Source organism: Haliotis cracherodii, unplaced genomic scaffold, assembly GCF_022045235.1.
Source record: "Haliotis cracherodii isolate W230 unplaced genomic scaffold, xgHalCrac1.p SCAF_5, whole genome shotgun sequence".
NCBI classification, from domain to species: Eukaryota; Metazoa; Mollusca; class Gastropoda; order Lepetellida; family Haliotidae; genus Haliotis; species Haliotis cracherodii.
In genome coordinates, this window is record NW_027266308.1 from 1,245,169 (window position 1) to 1,260,628 (window position 15,460).

Sequence of the window (15,460 nt, forward strand, 5' to 3'; positions counted from 1 at the left end):
TAATGACACAGGCTAGGGTGTGAGGTCTGATTATTTATTTTCTGTCGTGATAAACCGACACCCTGGAACAGTCAATACAATAATAAACATACAATTATATCCAGTACATCAAAATCGAAGCAGATTAAATAATAATCTACCACACTTATAGCTATACTTGATATATCATTTATAACATTTCACGATTATATGCTTAGATATGTAAGTTTAATGGATTTACACATTCAATATAAATATGGTACAATAAATCAATAAATATAATATTATGTTACGATGCAAGTAATATATAAGTATATACATATATATATATATATATATATATATATATATATATATACACCCGGTGAATCCCACTGGGGTGTATTTGGGTGGTCACAATCCCTCGTAAATATGACAAAACCCTCGTGAAAACCTGTTCATGATATAAAATACATCATGAAGGTATGTTTATGTACACACATGAATATTACATGTAAACTATTATCAAATTAATACAAAATACAAGTTCTGAAATCACAAATGTCCTAGATTAACACAGACACACATATAGTGAAATGAAATATATCTAGTATACATACACTCACCATACACACTAATACTAGTAAATAAGACATGTTTAAATATAATTAAGGATCTATATAGACATTTATTAAACTAAAGTGATTTGCATAATTATACTGCCATAAAATACAATTATAACTTTAACTACTAACCTTTATTCAAGTATATGCTTTCTTCCAGTCAAGTGCACAGTGAAGTATCGATGCAAAGTGCAGGGTGAAAACAAATGGGTTTGAAAGTGGGACACAGAGATTTAAAACTAGCCAATCCAGAGGACGCCTGGGCTTACACTCTGATTGACCACCAAGCAGTTGACTGACCCACAAAGAAAAACATGAAACTCAGAGTATGCGAAGTAGGTGTCAAGACAGTTTTTTTTAATATCAGAATTATTGATCATTTATCATATCTGTATCAGAATGCATGAGCTGGTGGCATGTGGTCCTGTGCACAGTGCACAGGTCACAAATCATGTCAAGTTGAGCAACACTGGTCGTGGGGAGTAGTTGGACCGACTTTGTTCAGCAGCTAGGCTGTGAATAGGTACCCGGTAGGATGAGATGTCAATGTGACTTTTTACCTTCTAGTACGTCAAGGCAGTTTGGGTTGTATACTCCCCAGGGAGCTAAGAATGATTGTTAAGTGCACACTGATCCATTGAGCGGGGTAATAAGCACATAGTGGATGGAAAACAAATGCACTTGTGTTGTATGAAATGTTGAGGCAGTATAGATGTTCAAATGTTAAAAAAAATAATGCCAAACAGGCATAATAAAGAAAGTAAAACGACAGGTTTTAACATCATCTGTATATAATGTGCATGTTAACCTCTCACACAAGACATGTCAGCACAATAGAGGTGCCCCCACAAGGCTTTTGTTCAGTGACCATGACAAAATAAAGTTCAGAATAAATAATCACAATAAATAAAGATATGCATTGAAAGTCAAGTCCCAGTTTAGATGATTGATGGCAGTAATGCCCTTCTGAGATCATAATTATGTTGACAAAATATAATATAATTGTTCATACAGAATATGCCTGTTTCGTGTGGTTGAACTGTTGAACAGTTTGTTACTCTTAGACCATCTTTCTGCTTTTATATTGATATGGTTTCTTTTTTCTAACTGATACAAATTTGTATGTTTAAAAATGGATGTAATTACTTTGGCTGCTCTGTAAAGATACGGTTGAGGAGCTGACCATCTTTACAGATGAGTAGGGGTATGGCTTTTTTTCCAATTTGGGTTTCAATTTTGTATTTTGTAAAGCCATCTGCAACCTTCACTTGCGTCCATTGGGCTTGTCTGTCATTTCTGCTTTGATGTTGCATTACCTCCAGTTAGCTGAAAGCAATAGGGTGTATCTCCGCTTTGTCCAGAGCTAGCTTTGCCAGTCTGTCTGCTGTTTCATTCCCATGAATATCTGTTGGAGACAAGGATAATTTACAGTTCAAACATCTGGTATAGGCACCACTAAACACGGATTAATAACTTTGTAGTTTAAACTTGTTTTAACAATTGCTGAAAGTCACTTTGCTGAACCATTGTGCATGACGTACCCCTCTACTCACCGGTATTCGCCCACTTCACCTAATTTACCAGTAGGAGACAAACAAGTAGTTAGGTGCTCTGTGCTAGACTGGGTTCATCAATCAGGTGATGTGGGTATGGAAGAGCCCCCTCCTGAATTCTCAAGGGGATACCTGGGGGCCCAATAGTAGAACAAAACATGGGTGATAGTGATACTAGATTTACTCACAGCATTATTTGTTAAAAGTTAGAACAATAAAAAGGAATATGATTGGTTGATACACAATGGAGTGTGCCCATTGATTTATGAATGGTTAGACAGAGGGGAATAACTTAGCCTGTTAATCCTGTTTGACTGGCACTAATCTTGTTGACATATCCTCTGGGTGCTTGTCGATGGGCTAATCCTTAATGAAAAATTGAAGTATTTGTTGAATGTTATTCTAATATGCATGATATAGGTGATTTACTTAGTTCAAGGCAATCTATGTACACCTATCTTTTGTCTTGTTGGATATCATGTCTGGGAGATGTGTTCTCGTTACCTTAGGCATGTTAGGCAAGCATCTGTCTGAAAAGCTATAACTGAAACTACTAATATTTTGTATCTGCATTGTCCTTGATAAATATGTACTACGTGCCGCTCTATAATTATATGAAATTTTGTGTCATTGTTGCACAATGATAACTTATAAGAGCCCTGGCTTTGGATCTAATTATGATATGAAAACTTAGTATAAATGTTATAACTGATTAATTAGTAAAATATTTTATAGGTGTTCGGGCAACTAGGCCCATTTACACCTTGCCCATAATAAAGGTTTGCTAAGTACCTGGATATTTTATATAGTATCAAAACTGCCACACGCTTTAATATAAGCGAGAATGACATTCTGAACATCATGGTGAACAATATTCCTAGAAAAGAAAATACCAGACAATGAGAAGTCAATATTGAGAACTGTTAGTGCCTCCGCCATTGCCTTACGCTGATTTACATACTTTTGGCAATGTTATATCATGATACTACAGATCTTAATGTGTCCATATTCATGTATAACACACGATTCGTCAATCTGTACCATCTATACATTTTGGTATATTAGTTACTTAGCAAGGTAATAAACATCATGACGAAGTGCATGTTTAATTATGTCTCCAAGCGCGCTCCAACATTGTAGAGGTGACGGGTTTCAATATAGAAGACATCACATCTTCACTTGAAGCCAACAGACAAAGTGTTACCTCTTTTAGAGGCATCTAGTTGGTACTAGTACTTCCTCACATCGGCCCTGAGTCAGCCCTCCTGAATCAGCCTTGTCTGTAGTGGTTGGCGGTTTGCCCCCATTATGTTTCTCGGTTTGTCAGCACCATACCCATGCTCGTGGGTTGCACCGAAGTGGTAAACGTCTGAGACCTGCATCACTTCGGGCTTTCCTCCGACATTAAGCTGACATGTCGCGATATAACTGGAATACTGCTAAAAGCGGCATTATTGGGGCAGTGATCTAACGCAATTCCCCGGGACTGGTTGTTGCCTTTGTTATTGTTTTTTCCCTGTGAGTACCCAGATGTATAGCAGAAATCTAGACTAGTTCGCGACCTCTACTGCGCCATTCGTAAGCACATTAGTCACTTTTATGGATACCGGTAGTAATAAGGGCGTATGGTCACATTGATCAACAAAATGAAATACAGTTTTCGAGATGATAAGGAAATGTAGGTATCTTTGTGGGTAGCATCGGTAATGGTGACGAAATTTTGATAAGTCACTTGCTTGGTAATTTTGGGATTTTCGTTTACACTATTTTGACTTGCAACATGAAGTAAATATTTCACCTGAGCATTGCTTTTTTATAGTGTGTATATTATTTTACTGTCAAAATGTGTAACATATTTATTAAACGTCTAAATATTAAGTTATTTTACAAATTGACTGAAAAACATTTCCATCTCTATTATTATTATAACAAATTTCAAACATTTTGATGTTTAATGTCATCACAAAGAGACTGAAAATGTGACGTTGAAAAGTACATTTCTATGTTGTTTGGCTTCTAATCCGACATAATAATCTGTTGTGATGTTTGTAGTCCCTTTTGATAGTCTTAATCAATCTGGACAGATTTTTTAGTCAAAATTACTGAAATATTTACACATTTTATAAATTGCCTGAGAGAATCACATTTTACAAATAGACGGTAATATATACACGCTTACAAGGGAAAAGACCTGTGAAAACAACGTCTATCGCGCATTAAAGAATTTCCCAACCAAGACGTAGAGAAACAAGAACGAATTATCGGTTCAAATGAAGGAAAACAAAATGCAAATACCATAATTACAACCTACCAAATTTATGTGTATAAATTTTAGGCAACTTCCTTGTTCGTGGAATGTATCCGTGAATATCCACACAAAGGAACAATATCCCACTCGTCAGCAGCTGTACAAAGAAACTTATTCGATGTCACATGTCTCTGTAACAATCAATTATTTTAAAAGGTATATATCGTTTCGGGATATTATAATCCGTGTTCGTTTCTCAACTGATCACTTGGATTGTTTCAGGTGTTTCACATAGGTGTCAAGTCTCAAGGGTCGGCTGAGAAAGCCCACGTGACAACTATTTTCAAAACGTCCACGGTTCCTAAAAAATCCACTGAGTGATAGATAACAATGATCAATCAATCAACGTATTATCAGTTAACCCTTTGAACAAAGTATGTTGTTTTTACATCGGCACTTCATGCCATGATATGAGTGTATTCCCTTTGGTTTAGTAAACCTAGACATGTAAACACTCACTTTTGACATATCCACTGTGCAAGATAACAGTGATTAATCAATCAACGTATTTTCTGTTAATCCTTTGATGACTAGGAACGATCCGTTGATTTAAAAAAAAAAGTAAATCAACTGATCATTCATCTCTTGTTGGGCTGTCACATGCATATTACATAACACACATTTAACCTCACTTCAAACCTGGATTTAGATTGAATAATTACCCCAGACACAATAAATGCCAAATGGGAACCTTTATCAGGTAATCTAAGTGGCGCTACCACTAATTGTACCTGTAATAAATTCATTACCTGAGCATCAAGTGAATGACGACAAATACACAAGTGTAGGGTTATACGAGAAAATGTGGATGACAACAAGGGAGTAGTAATCGTATTATCACCGCAATCCGAAATCCGAAAATGCTTTCACTGCATGGATACTTTATTTAGTATTAAACTATAACCATCTGGGGTATTTCCAAAAGACAACATCCGATGAGCTCCGCCGTTCTTTTTATCTGTTTGTTTAGGCTGGAGAAATTAATTAGCATGCGCCCTTTGTCGAAATCTTTATAGATCACAGTTAACCAATCAGTGTTTATGCAAAAATGCGTAAAACAAATATTGCCTGCAGCCTCCAAGTTTATTTAACTGTCCTTGCAGACGGTAGCCCAGTTTCTGGTCACGCTCAGTTGCGTTGCGTATCATCCGGGTACTCGCGGGGAAAAAAACAATAACAAAGGCAACAACCAGTCCGGGGAATTGCGTTAGATCAGTGCCCCTTTAAAACCACTCACTGTAGTGGTCTTGTCTTGTGTTAACATTTCACAATTATTTGTGTTTGCAAGTGACCATGTAAGTTTAATTTCATTTTTTTCAGTACCAAGGTAAAAAAATCAAAATAAGGCGCAATAAAGTAGCCGTTTTCACTTGGTGAGGTTTTGCTGAGGTGCCGTTTTAACTGTAACCATTACAGACAACATTCAAAGAGTGGCAGTATGTAATTTTAATTAATACAGAAGTGAAAGAGAATTAACCACAGTCGAGGAGACTCGCGTGCATTGTACATGTTAAGTGGTGTTAAATTGTTACTTACTCCTGTGAATAACGACGCTACATGCATAGAATCATTTTTTTCATTCAGTTGATTGTTACAGTTCATGTACATACCTTCTTTAGATAATCTACATCAAGTTTTAGACAAGAGTAGTTGGGCATGCAGTTCTGTGGCGAGATACTCGACTGTGGCTGAATGAGGCACGGAAACACTCTTCACAGCAAGGTAGAAAACTCTTCACTGCCCGTGCCGCAATAGGAGGTGCCAAGAGTACTTGCCGGCACCGGAAGTAAAGTGGTCAGCGTCTGTTTACAGGTGTGGCTGCACAGCGACAGCAATGTCTACACTCTAGGTAAGTATTCCCATTAGTCAGCTGCCATTGAAAACACTAATTACATGTTGCAATTATATTGAAATAGGTAAAGTCGAGTTAGATTACTGTCTGCGATCACCTTGCAGCTGGACAGCTCTTTCCAGAAGTACTTGAATGTCACACGTTTTCCTCCACACACATTCGTATTTATTTGAACGTATTAAAGGAATATTGCTATATAGCTGAAGCAATACCAACGCAACATTAAGTTTGAACTAACCGTCTTCAAACTGTGAATTTCAGGGCAACCATGACGTTTCGTATCGAATTAACAAATTTCAACTGGTCCCGGTTTATATAAAATACTCATTGAATTACTGCAATTGCTGTATTCATGATCAGTCATAATAGTTTTTAATTAAAGCTAATCATGGCTGAATATTATTTATATCATCCTCTGCATTTGATATGAATTTCAATACTGTCCTTACTTAATAATCTCACCTTGCCACCATCAGTGTAAATTTATGTCATAGGTATTGATACTTCCTACACTAGTCATTTGTCAGTCAGTCAGTAAGGGAATTGTTCTTGTATCCAGAACATGTGTGTGATTCCCGTCTGTATGATAGATCAGGCTTTTATTCACAGTGGATGCCATGAGAGCAATCCCCAGAGTTAAAAATTCTATGGCACAGTTAAAATTGCAATGACTTAAACAGCAATGTTTATCATTTAAAGCAAGGGGTGAATGTATTTTCACTCAGATAGACCTGACAAACACATGGAATATGATGGGCATATCCTCGTTTCATGCACAGTGGGATTATCAAAATGGACAAGGGGATTCAGAAATATTGGAATGGTCTGTTTAGACTCATGACCAGACACATGGAGGCCTTTGTTTAGACTAATGACCAGACACATGGAGGCCTTTGTTTAGACTAATGACCAGACACATAGAGGCCTTTGTTTAGACTAATGACCAGACACATAGAGGCCTTTGTTTAGGCTAATGACCAGACACATAGAGGCCTTTGTTTAGACTCATGATCAGACACATAGAGGACTTTGTTTAGGCTAATGACCAGACACATAGAGGCCTTTGTTTAGACTAATGACCAGACACATAGAGGCCTTTGTTTAGACTCATGACAAGACACATATGGGCCTTTGTTTAGACTAATGACCAGACACATAGAGGCCTTTGTTTAGACTAATGACCAGACACATAGAGACCTTTGTTTAGACTAATGACCAGACACATAGAAGCCTTTGTTTAGACTAATGACCAGACACATAGAGGCCTTTGTTTAGACTAATGACCAGACACATAGAGGCCTTTGTTTAGACTAATGACCAGACACATAGAGGCCTTTGTTTAGACCAATGGCCAGACACATAGAGGCCTTTGTTTAGACTAATGACCAGACACATAGAGGCCTGTATTTAGGCATTTCTCATTCTTCTTTCGATCCGGAAAGTAAGGATCGAAAGAAGAATGAGAAATGACTAGTGTGAGATAGGATAAGTTTTATGAATATACAATTTATTGTAAAATTTACAACTTTGTTGCAGCGGAGGAACATGGACCACTGCCAAACCACGACACACAACAGAGTACCGGGCACACCTGGAGCAGTCGCCGCTGTGGCGCTTTAGGGTTGCTGTGAGCACTCTAGGTAAGGCACTACTAGTTTGGGTGATTAGTTTTTTTAGAAGCTTTAAACGCTTGTTTTGGCACGTTTCCACTAAGAATCAAAAGAAGAATGAGAAATGCATCACAAAAACATCACCAATCACCCAAAGCGGATATAATGATAATAAATGGAAGAGCTTTGACCATTTTGCGACCTATGAAGAGTTTAAGCATCCATGTCCACATCCCACAAGTAGCAGAATTTCTGTGCCACCTTCATAGTACGAGGAATCTCAAGGGTTCAGTTTGAAGTACCTGTCTTGCAGCGATTAGTTCAGTGTGTGAGAATGTGTGAGTGAGTGGGAGAGAGAGCTATTGTGTTGCGGACATTTCAGTCTACATGTATTTGCAGTATTTACACATTTGTTTGTGACAGACCGAGATAGCTCATTCGTCAATACAGACAACAGAAATATACTGAAATTTCACATTTTCGATAATTATGCAGAAATTTCACACTTTCAATAAAAAAGACTATGTTGTACTAAAATATAAGAATTAGTAAAGTAAACTTGTAACTAGAGAGATGGCTGAATTTGCTCAGGTCAATCATATTCTTCATGGGATTCATGGCCCATGTCAAAAATACACAGTTAAGGTCAGCTGAGTTTGGTTGTGTACCAAATGATGGCTTTTGTTAGCTATCTATAAATGTGACTTTGTCGGACATTCCCCTGGGGTGTAAATTTAATGTATTCCAGCTAGCACTGACATATATAGACAAAACCCACAAACTAGTGTTTTCAACAAAGATGTTTAACTTTGCTTAATTAGCATACAAACAGGGAATCATGTGGATGGATTATAACTATCAAAAGTAGGGTCATGGTAGTATATCATAATTGCTGAATCTGATTTTGTGTAGCAGAACCTATAGACAAATAAGAAAAGTCTGCACAAGGCAAATCTGTAATTTATGTGTTGTATTAAAATGTAGTTTCTCAGACAAGAGTGAAAATGGATATAACTTCAATAATTTTCCTATCTAACATGAATACCACAATACAAAAGAGTTAAAATTATGTTTATTTCAGCAATGTATTACAAAATGTGTTTCTGTACTAAATAAAAAAGTTATTACAAACATACACAGAACATGGGAGTTCATTCATGTTTCATAAAAGAAGGTTGTCATTGATCAGTTCCATACATGGTTGGGGGACACAGGCGGCCCAGTCGTCTAAGGCGCCGCGATTCACTGTGCAGAGTTGTGTCCCTTGGGCACGCCAGAAACCTATGATAGTGGGTTCGAATCCCGGTTCGCCCCGATTATGTTTCTAGGTTTGTCAGCACTATACCCGTGCTCGTGGGTTTCACCGAAGTGGTAAACGTCTGAGACCTGCATCACTTCGAGCTTTACTCCCACATTATGCTGACACGTCGCAATATAACTTGAATACTGTTAAAAGCGGCGTTAAACCCAACTCACTCATGCACCCATACATGGTTTAGGCTGTCTAGATAATATCACCCTAAAACATATTTTCAACTGTAAAAAATGAACAAATCTTTAAAGCTCAAAGCCATTAATGGTCAGTTGTTTGCCTTCCTGGTATAATCAGATCATTGCAGAGCTTTATACATTCATGGAATATGGTTCTGACATTCATAACATGATGTGATCGTGAGAAATTCCTCGAACTTACAAACACAAATGTTTGGGCTTCTATTGCCTCCAACAAGCACCTATGTTATAACCTGATGACATAAGTATACGTTGAAAGGAATCTGACACATTATTCAAATGTGGACAGAAAGTATGAAATTCAGGCCAGAATTAAGCCAGGGATACATTAAGCAGCTTTAAAGTTCTCATACATGTGAGGCTAGGTAATGAACTTTACCAAAAAGTAGGAAGTAAAGGGGTTGATTTTGGCCAGCAATCTCTAAACACTGACCAGGTGAGCCACATCGGCTGTCAAAGCCAAGGAAGGGAGATGACCCCTCAAGTAGAAGGAAGCTCTTTGAAACCACAACATGCGAGGAAATTACACGACTATCTATTGATTCATTTAGTTAAGACTTTGAAATACTCTCAGGAACTCACAAATATGTTTTGCTTAAATGTTTTTCGGTGGCAATACATGCCAATTTCAGTTATTTGTCAGTTTGACGGAAAGAAATTAAAAATTCCATCTAAACATTGTTATCCCGACAATAATTTTTTGGATTCAGAGGGGAAAGAAAGATATAAAGCATTTTACAAAACAGGAGATAATATCTTAATGTGGAACACTATCATACTCTTTATAAGGCAAGGGACCGTGACTTGATTGATGGAACCACCCTGGGGGATTGTTGCCTCTGTTCAACCACAAGACGAAGCAACGCATTCAGGGTATGCAACCAATACATTCGACCCACGAAAACCTCCACAAAACTGCTTGTTGAACGACTGATTCTGATTTGTTGCTGTAGAACCTGTATCCACAGGTGTTTGCATCGTGTTTTCTCTCATCCCCATCAAGCTTGAATAATAATTACTTAGTTTTGTGATAATTACCACAATAGGTAGAATTGTTTCATTAATTGTGTAATAAAATCCAACACAACATTCAGTGAAAAGGTTGTTAGTAAATATTAATCCATATTTTATTAATGATTCTGTGACATAATGTGACACTTTAATTTAACCATATTTTCTTGTGTATAGTGTGCATGTTTTTTTCCAAAACACAGCTGTGTAGAAGGGGGTTGCTCATTATACACGCCATAATGAGTTTAAATTTTTTTCTCCAAAATACTGAATCCACTAGAGGGGGGTGCGCATTATACTTAGGTGCGCGCTATACTGAAGAAAATATGCTATGTCTTTGACTGGCATTGTGTTCTTGCACAATCCTGTTCTGGTGCCATGTATGTTTTCCTTGTAAAAGGAGATAACTCAGATTCAAAACTATGTATCCTTGGGAGGAAAAGTTGTGAAAGTATTTGTTATTCTGTTTGTTATTCTGTTTGTTATAACTCAAAATGGGAGTTATTTTATGTTCTTATGTTACCAAGTTCTGAGGTAACTTTCATCATGATTCTTCTTCCTCTTCCCTGGTCCTGTTCTCAGTGTACCACAAGTCACCTCCTCCACACAGCCAGAACATTAGTACTACTGTAACAGCATGAACTGGGAAATGTGGGAACTGATGTTTGCTGCAGACCCATGCTTGCCGTAAATGGCGACTACGCTTGTCGTAAGAGGCGACTAACGCAATCGGGTGGTCAGGCTCACTGTCTTGGTTGGTCAGCGTAACCCAATTGTGTGGATTGATGCTCATGATGTCAATCACTGGATTGTCTGGTCCAGACTTGATTATTGACAGACAGCCGTCATATAGCTGGAATATTGCTGAGTGCGGCAATACACAACAAACAAAAACCCAAACGTCCTACTCCCCCACTCATATAGACAGTCTACTCCATCACTCATACAGGAATTCTGCCCCCTCACTCAGACATACTATTCAGTCATACAGACATTCTACTTCCTCATACAGACATTCTACCGCCTCATGCATACAGAGATTCTACTCCCTCACTCATACATTCTACTCACTCATACAGACATTCTACCTCCTCACTCATACATACATTCTACTCACTCATACAGATATTCTACTCTCTCATACAGACATTCAACTCTCTTATACAGACATTCTACTACCTCACACATACAGATATTCTATTCACTCATACAGACATTCTGCTCACTGATACAGACATTCTACTCACTTTCTCATACAGACATTCATATCCTCACTCATACAGACAGTCTGCTAACTCACTCATACAGGCAGTCTGCTAACTCACTCATACAGACAGTCTGCTATTACACTCATACAGACATTCTACTCTCATACAGACATTCTACTACCTCACGCATACAGACATTCTATTCACTCATACAGACAGTCTGCTTATGTATGTTTAAAGTGTAAATGTTTTATGCACTTTATATTCAAAGTGTAAATGTTTTATGCACTGTATATTTAAAGTGTAAATGTTTCATACACTGTATGTATAAAGTGTAAATGTTTCATTCACTGTATATAAAATGGAAATGTTTCATGAACTGTTTGTTTAAAGTGTAAATGTTTCCTACACTGTATGTTTAGAGTAGAAATGTTTCATGTACTGTATATTTAAAGTATAAATGTTTCATGAACTGCATGTTTAAAGTGTAAATGTTTCATTCACTGTATATTTAAAGTGTAAATGCATACAACGTTTATTTGATATGTTTCTTAAGCTGTATATTTACTGTATAAATGGTTCAAACAAAGGTATTTTAACTATGTATATGTTTTAGATAATGTTTATTTATGGTGTAAATGTTTCATGCACTGTATGTTTAAAGGGTAAATGTTCAATGTGTAAATCTTTCACACAATGCAAATTTACTGTTAATGTTTCATACACTTTGTTTCAAAAATGTATAACATACAATAACTCTGTAAGTGTTTTATTCAATGTATATTTACTGTGTTAATGTTTAAAACTCTTTACTGTATAAATTTTGTAAATCTTTCACACATTGTATATTCACTGTGTTAATGTTTAATACAATATGTAGTTACTCTGTAAATCTTTTATTCAATGTATCTGTAAACAATGTAAATGTTTCATACAATGTATAGTTACTGTGTAAATGCACAGAGTTAACAGTGTCAGTTCCCCTTCCAGTTCATTTCAATCAACAACGCTACCACTGCTAAGAACAATCCAACACACATTGAAGCGAATAGTGTCCGGAAGTGGCTTATGTGAAATTGTGTTTGTCCTTGAGATTTGTGTGCGAAACAAACTTTTTTCCTTGCTGTCCATTGTTGGATTATTTGCTCCACGAGCCCACTGTCAAAGAAGTTCATTAATCTGGAACGCAAAAACAGCTGATAAGTGACATGTGTTAGAGCAGGATTCATATATGGTTTTATAAGATGTGAGGTGAGGTGAAATGGGGATTAACGTCACATCCAAGATTATTGCTTATATAGCGACGTGAATGCATGTGTGTGCATGCTTGGGTGTGAGCTTGTACTTATCCGATTTTATAGTGCTAGCCCACTGAGATACCATGCCGTAGTTTAACATGAATACCCCACTCAGACACAGTACATTGACCCCGAGCCGATCAGTCCATGTTTTAGCCCCTTAATACCGCAGAGCAGGGTAGGGTAACAACAAGCAACTCTTTTGGTATGACGCGACTTGGAATCGAACCTCGTACCTTCCGCCCTCCGGGTGGACGCTCTACCACTAGACCACGGAGTCAGTCGAATTTCTAAGAGGATACACTTAGGATATTTTACCTCTCTTGTTAAAACAGGTGTATATTGCACTGACAGTTCATATCGTCATGAGTGATATGTCAGCTGTAACTCAGGGTGAGACAAACCAAATAATGCATTTTCAATGTGTGTTATTGCTGATCATTGTCTTAAAGCATCGTGTCATTGAGAAAGGCTGAATGAAATTCTGATGACATAAAAATAATTTCATAGGAGGGAAATGTACTTCAAATAATACGGACCTATGCTGATTTGTATAGTGTTAGCCTACTGAGATACCATCCCGCTGATTAACATAGATACCACTCCCAGACACAGTATAGTGACTCTGAACAGACTAGTCCCTGTTTTATCAGCTTAATGCAGAGCTCCAGGCAAGGAAACAAGAAATACTTTCGTGTAACGTCATTTAGTATGACGCGTCCAGGGGATCGAACCTCCGACCTTCTGCTTTCCGAGCAGACACATCCCTTATTAAAAGCTTAGTGATTTTCTCTATATTATAACTAATATGGCTTGAATTATCAATAAACCACCCTCAAATTAACAGGAAAAGAAGGGGCCATCTTAATTATATAATCTCCATGTTTTGCCTAACGACGGGCCACATGTTGCCAAGTGACGTCATATATTATAAGCATGCTAAAGTAAAGAAACATGGTGGCTGGTGTAGCTCTGTGGACTTATTGAGCGGGGCCTCACGAGTCAACTGATGATGTATGGCTTGATCATGTCTCTCGCATATGTTGGGATGAAAACAATGGCAATATTCATGACAAACACTCAACAGATTGCGCCGAAGTGCAACTATCAGGCATTAATATGGTGCTCTGAGCATCCTTGCAGGTACCAGTATCAATCACTGCATGATTAGTTACAGTACATCAACTCTCCCAAAACGGACGGTCGAGTTGCACACGAAATGGCCATAATCCAGTGTTGGCGGAATCGAAGGCCAGTGTCGAATGACGTCAGTCGAGTTCTTGTGACGTGAGCCAGTGCTGTTGAGATACTTCTAAGAGATGATTAACATAAACTGGTTCGTGTCTTTATTGGGTTGTATTGCCAACTGAGGACAAATTCGAATGACCGATTTTACCCATAAGAACAATGTAGCTATTTCAAGGGCAGTATTACTTGTAGAAGCCCGAGGTCTGTCATTGACTGCCCTGAAACATAGACTTAACCCGATCGTGATATATCTCTAACTGCCTTACGTTGAGCTTCTAGCAAACCAAGTAACCGGGTCCTGTGATAGGCAATGTGGTCTTTGTCTTCTGACGAGACCTGCTTAACGCTGGCCTCGATCTTACGGTGCAATGAGCGGTAGAGGGTGTTGTTTGAAGTCTATAAGGAAAACATGAACTAGATAATAGGCACTGCCACTGGGCTGTTGTAAGAGACATATTTCTAAACGATTGGAAAGGTCATGTGGAAGTGTAAAGCTTTGGAGAATCATGTGACACTGTAACGACTTGGAGAACCATGTGACACTGTACAAACGTGGGGGATCATGTGACACCGTAAAGACTTGGAGGATCATGTGACACTGTAAAGACTTGGAGAACCATGTGACACTGTAAAGACTTGGAAGATCATGTGACAGTGTAAAGACTTGGAGGATCATGTGACAGTGTACAAACGTGGGGGATCATGTGACAGTGTAAAGACTTCGAGGGTCATGTGACAGTGTAAAGACTTGGAGGATCATGTAACAGTGGAAATGAGTGAGTGAGTATGGTTTTACGCTGCTTTTAGCAATATTCCAGCAATATCACGGCGGGGGACACTAGAAATGGGATTCACATATTGTACCCATGTCGGGAATCGAACCCGGGTCTTCGACGTGACGAGCGAAGTCAGTGGAAAGACTCGAGGGATCATGTGACAGTGTAAATACTTGGGGGAATCATGTGACAGTGTAACGACTTGGAGGATCATGTGACAGTGTAAAGACTTGGAGGATCATGTGACAGTTCAACGACTTGGAGGATCATGTGACAGCGGAAAGACTTGGAGGATCATGTGACAGTGGAAAGACTCGAGGGATCATGTGACAGTGTAACGACTTGGAGGATCATGTGACAGTTGAAAGACTCGAGGGATCAAGTGACAGTGTAAACACGTGGAGGATCATGTGACAGTGGAAAGACTTGGGGGTATCATGTGACAGTTCAACGACTTGGAGGATCACGTGACAGTGGAAGACTTGGGGGTATCATGTGACAGT

General features: G+C 38.1%; 1 long non-coding RNA gene across 1 annotated transcript; it reads left to right on the top strand.

Annotated features, from left to right (window-relative positions):
• Positions 1-745: 745 nt before the first annotated feature.
• LOC139443222 (uncharacterized) lies at positions 746-11,842 on the top strand. The gene is made up of 4 exons (XR_011651722.1): positions 746-916; positions 6,062-6,291; positions 7,831-7,934; positions 10,206-11,842. It is a non-coding gene; the product is annotated as an uncharacterized lncRNA (long non-coding RNA).
• The last annotated feature ends 3,618 nt before the right edge of the window (positions 11,843-15,460 follow it).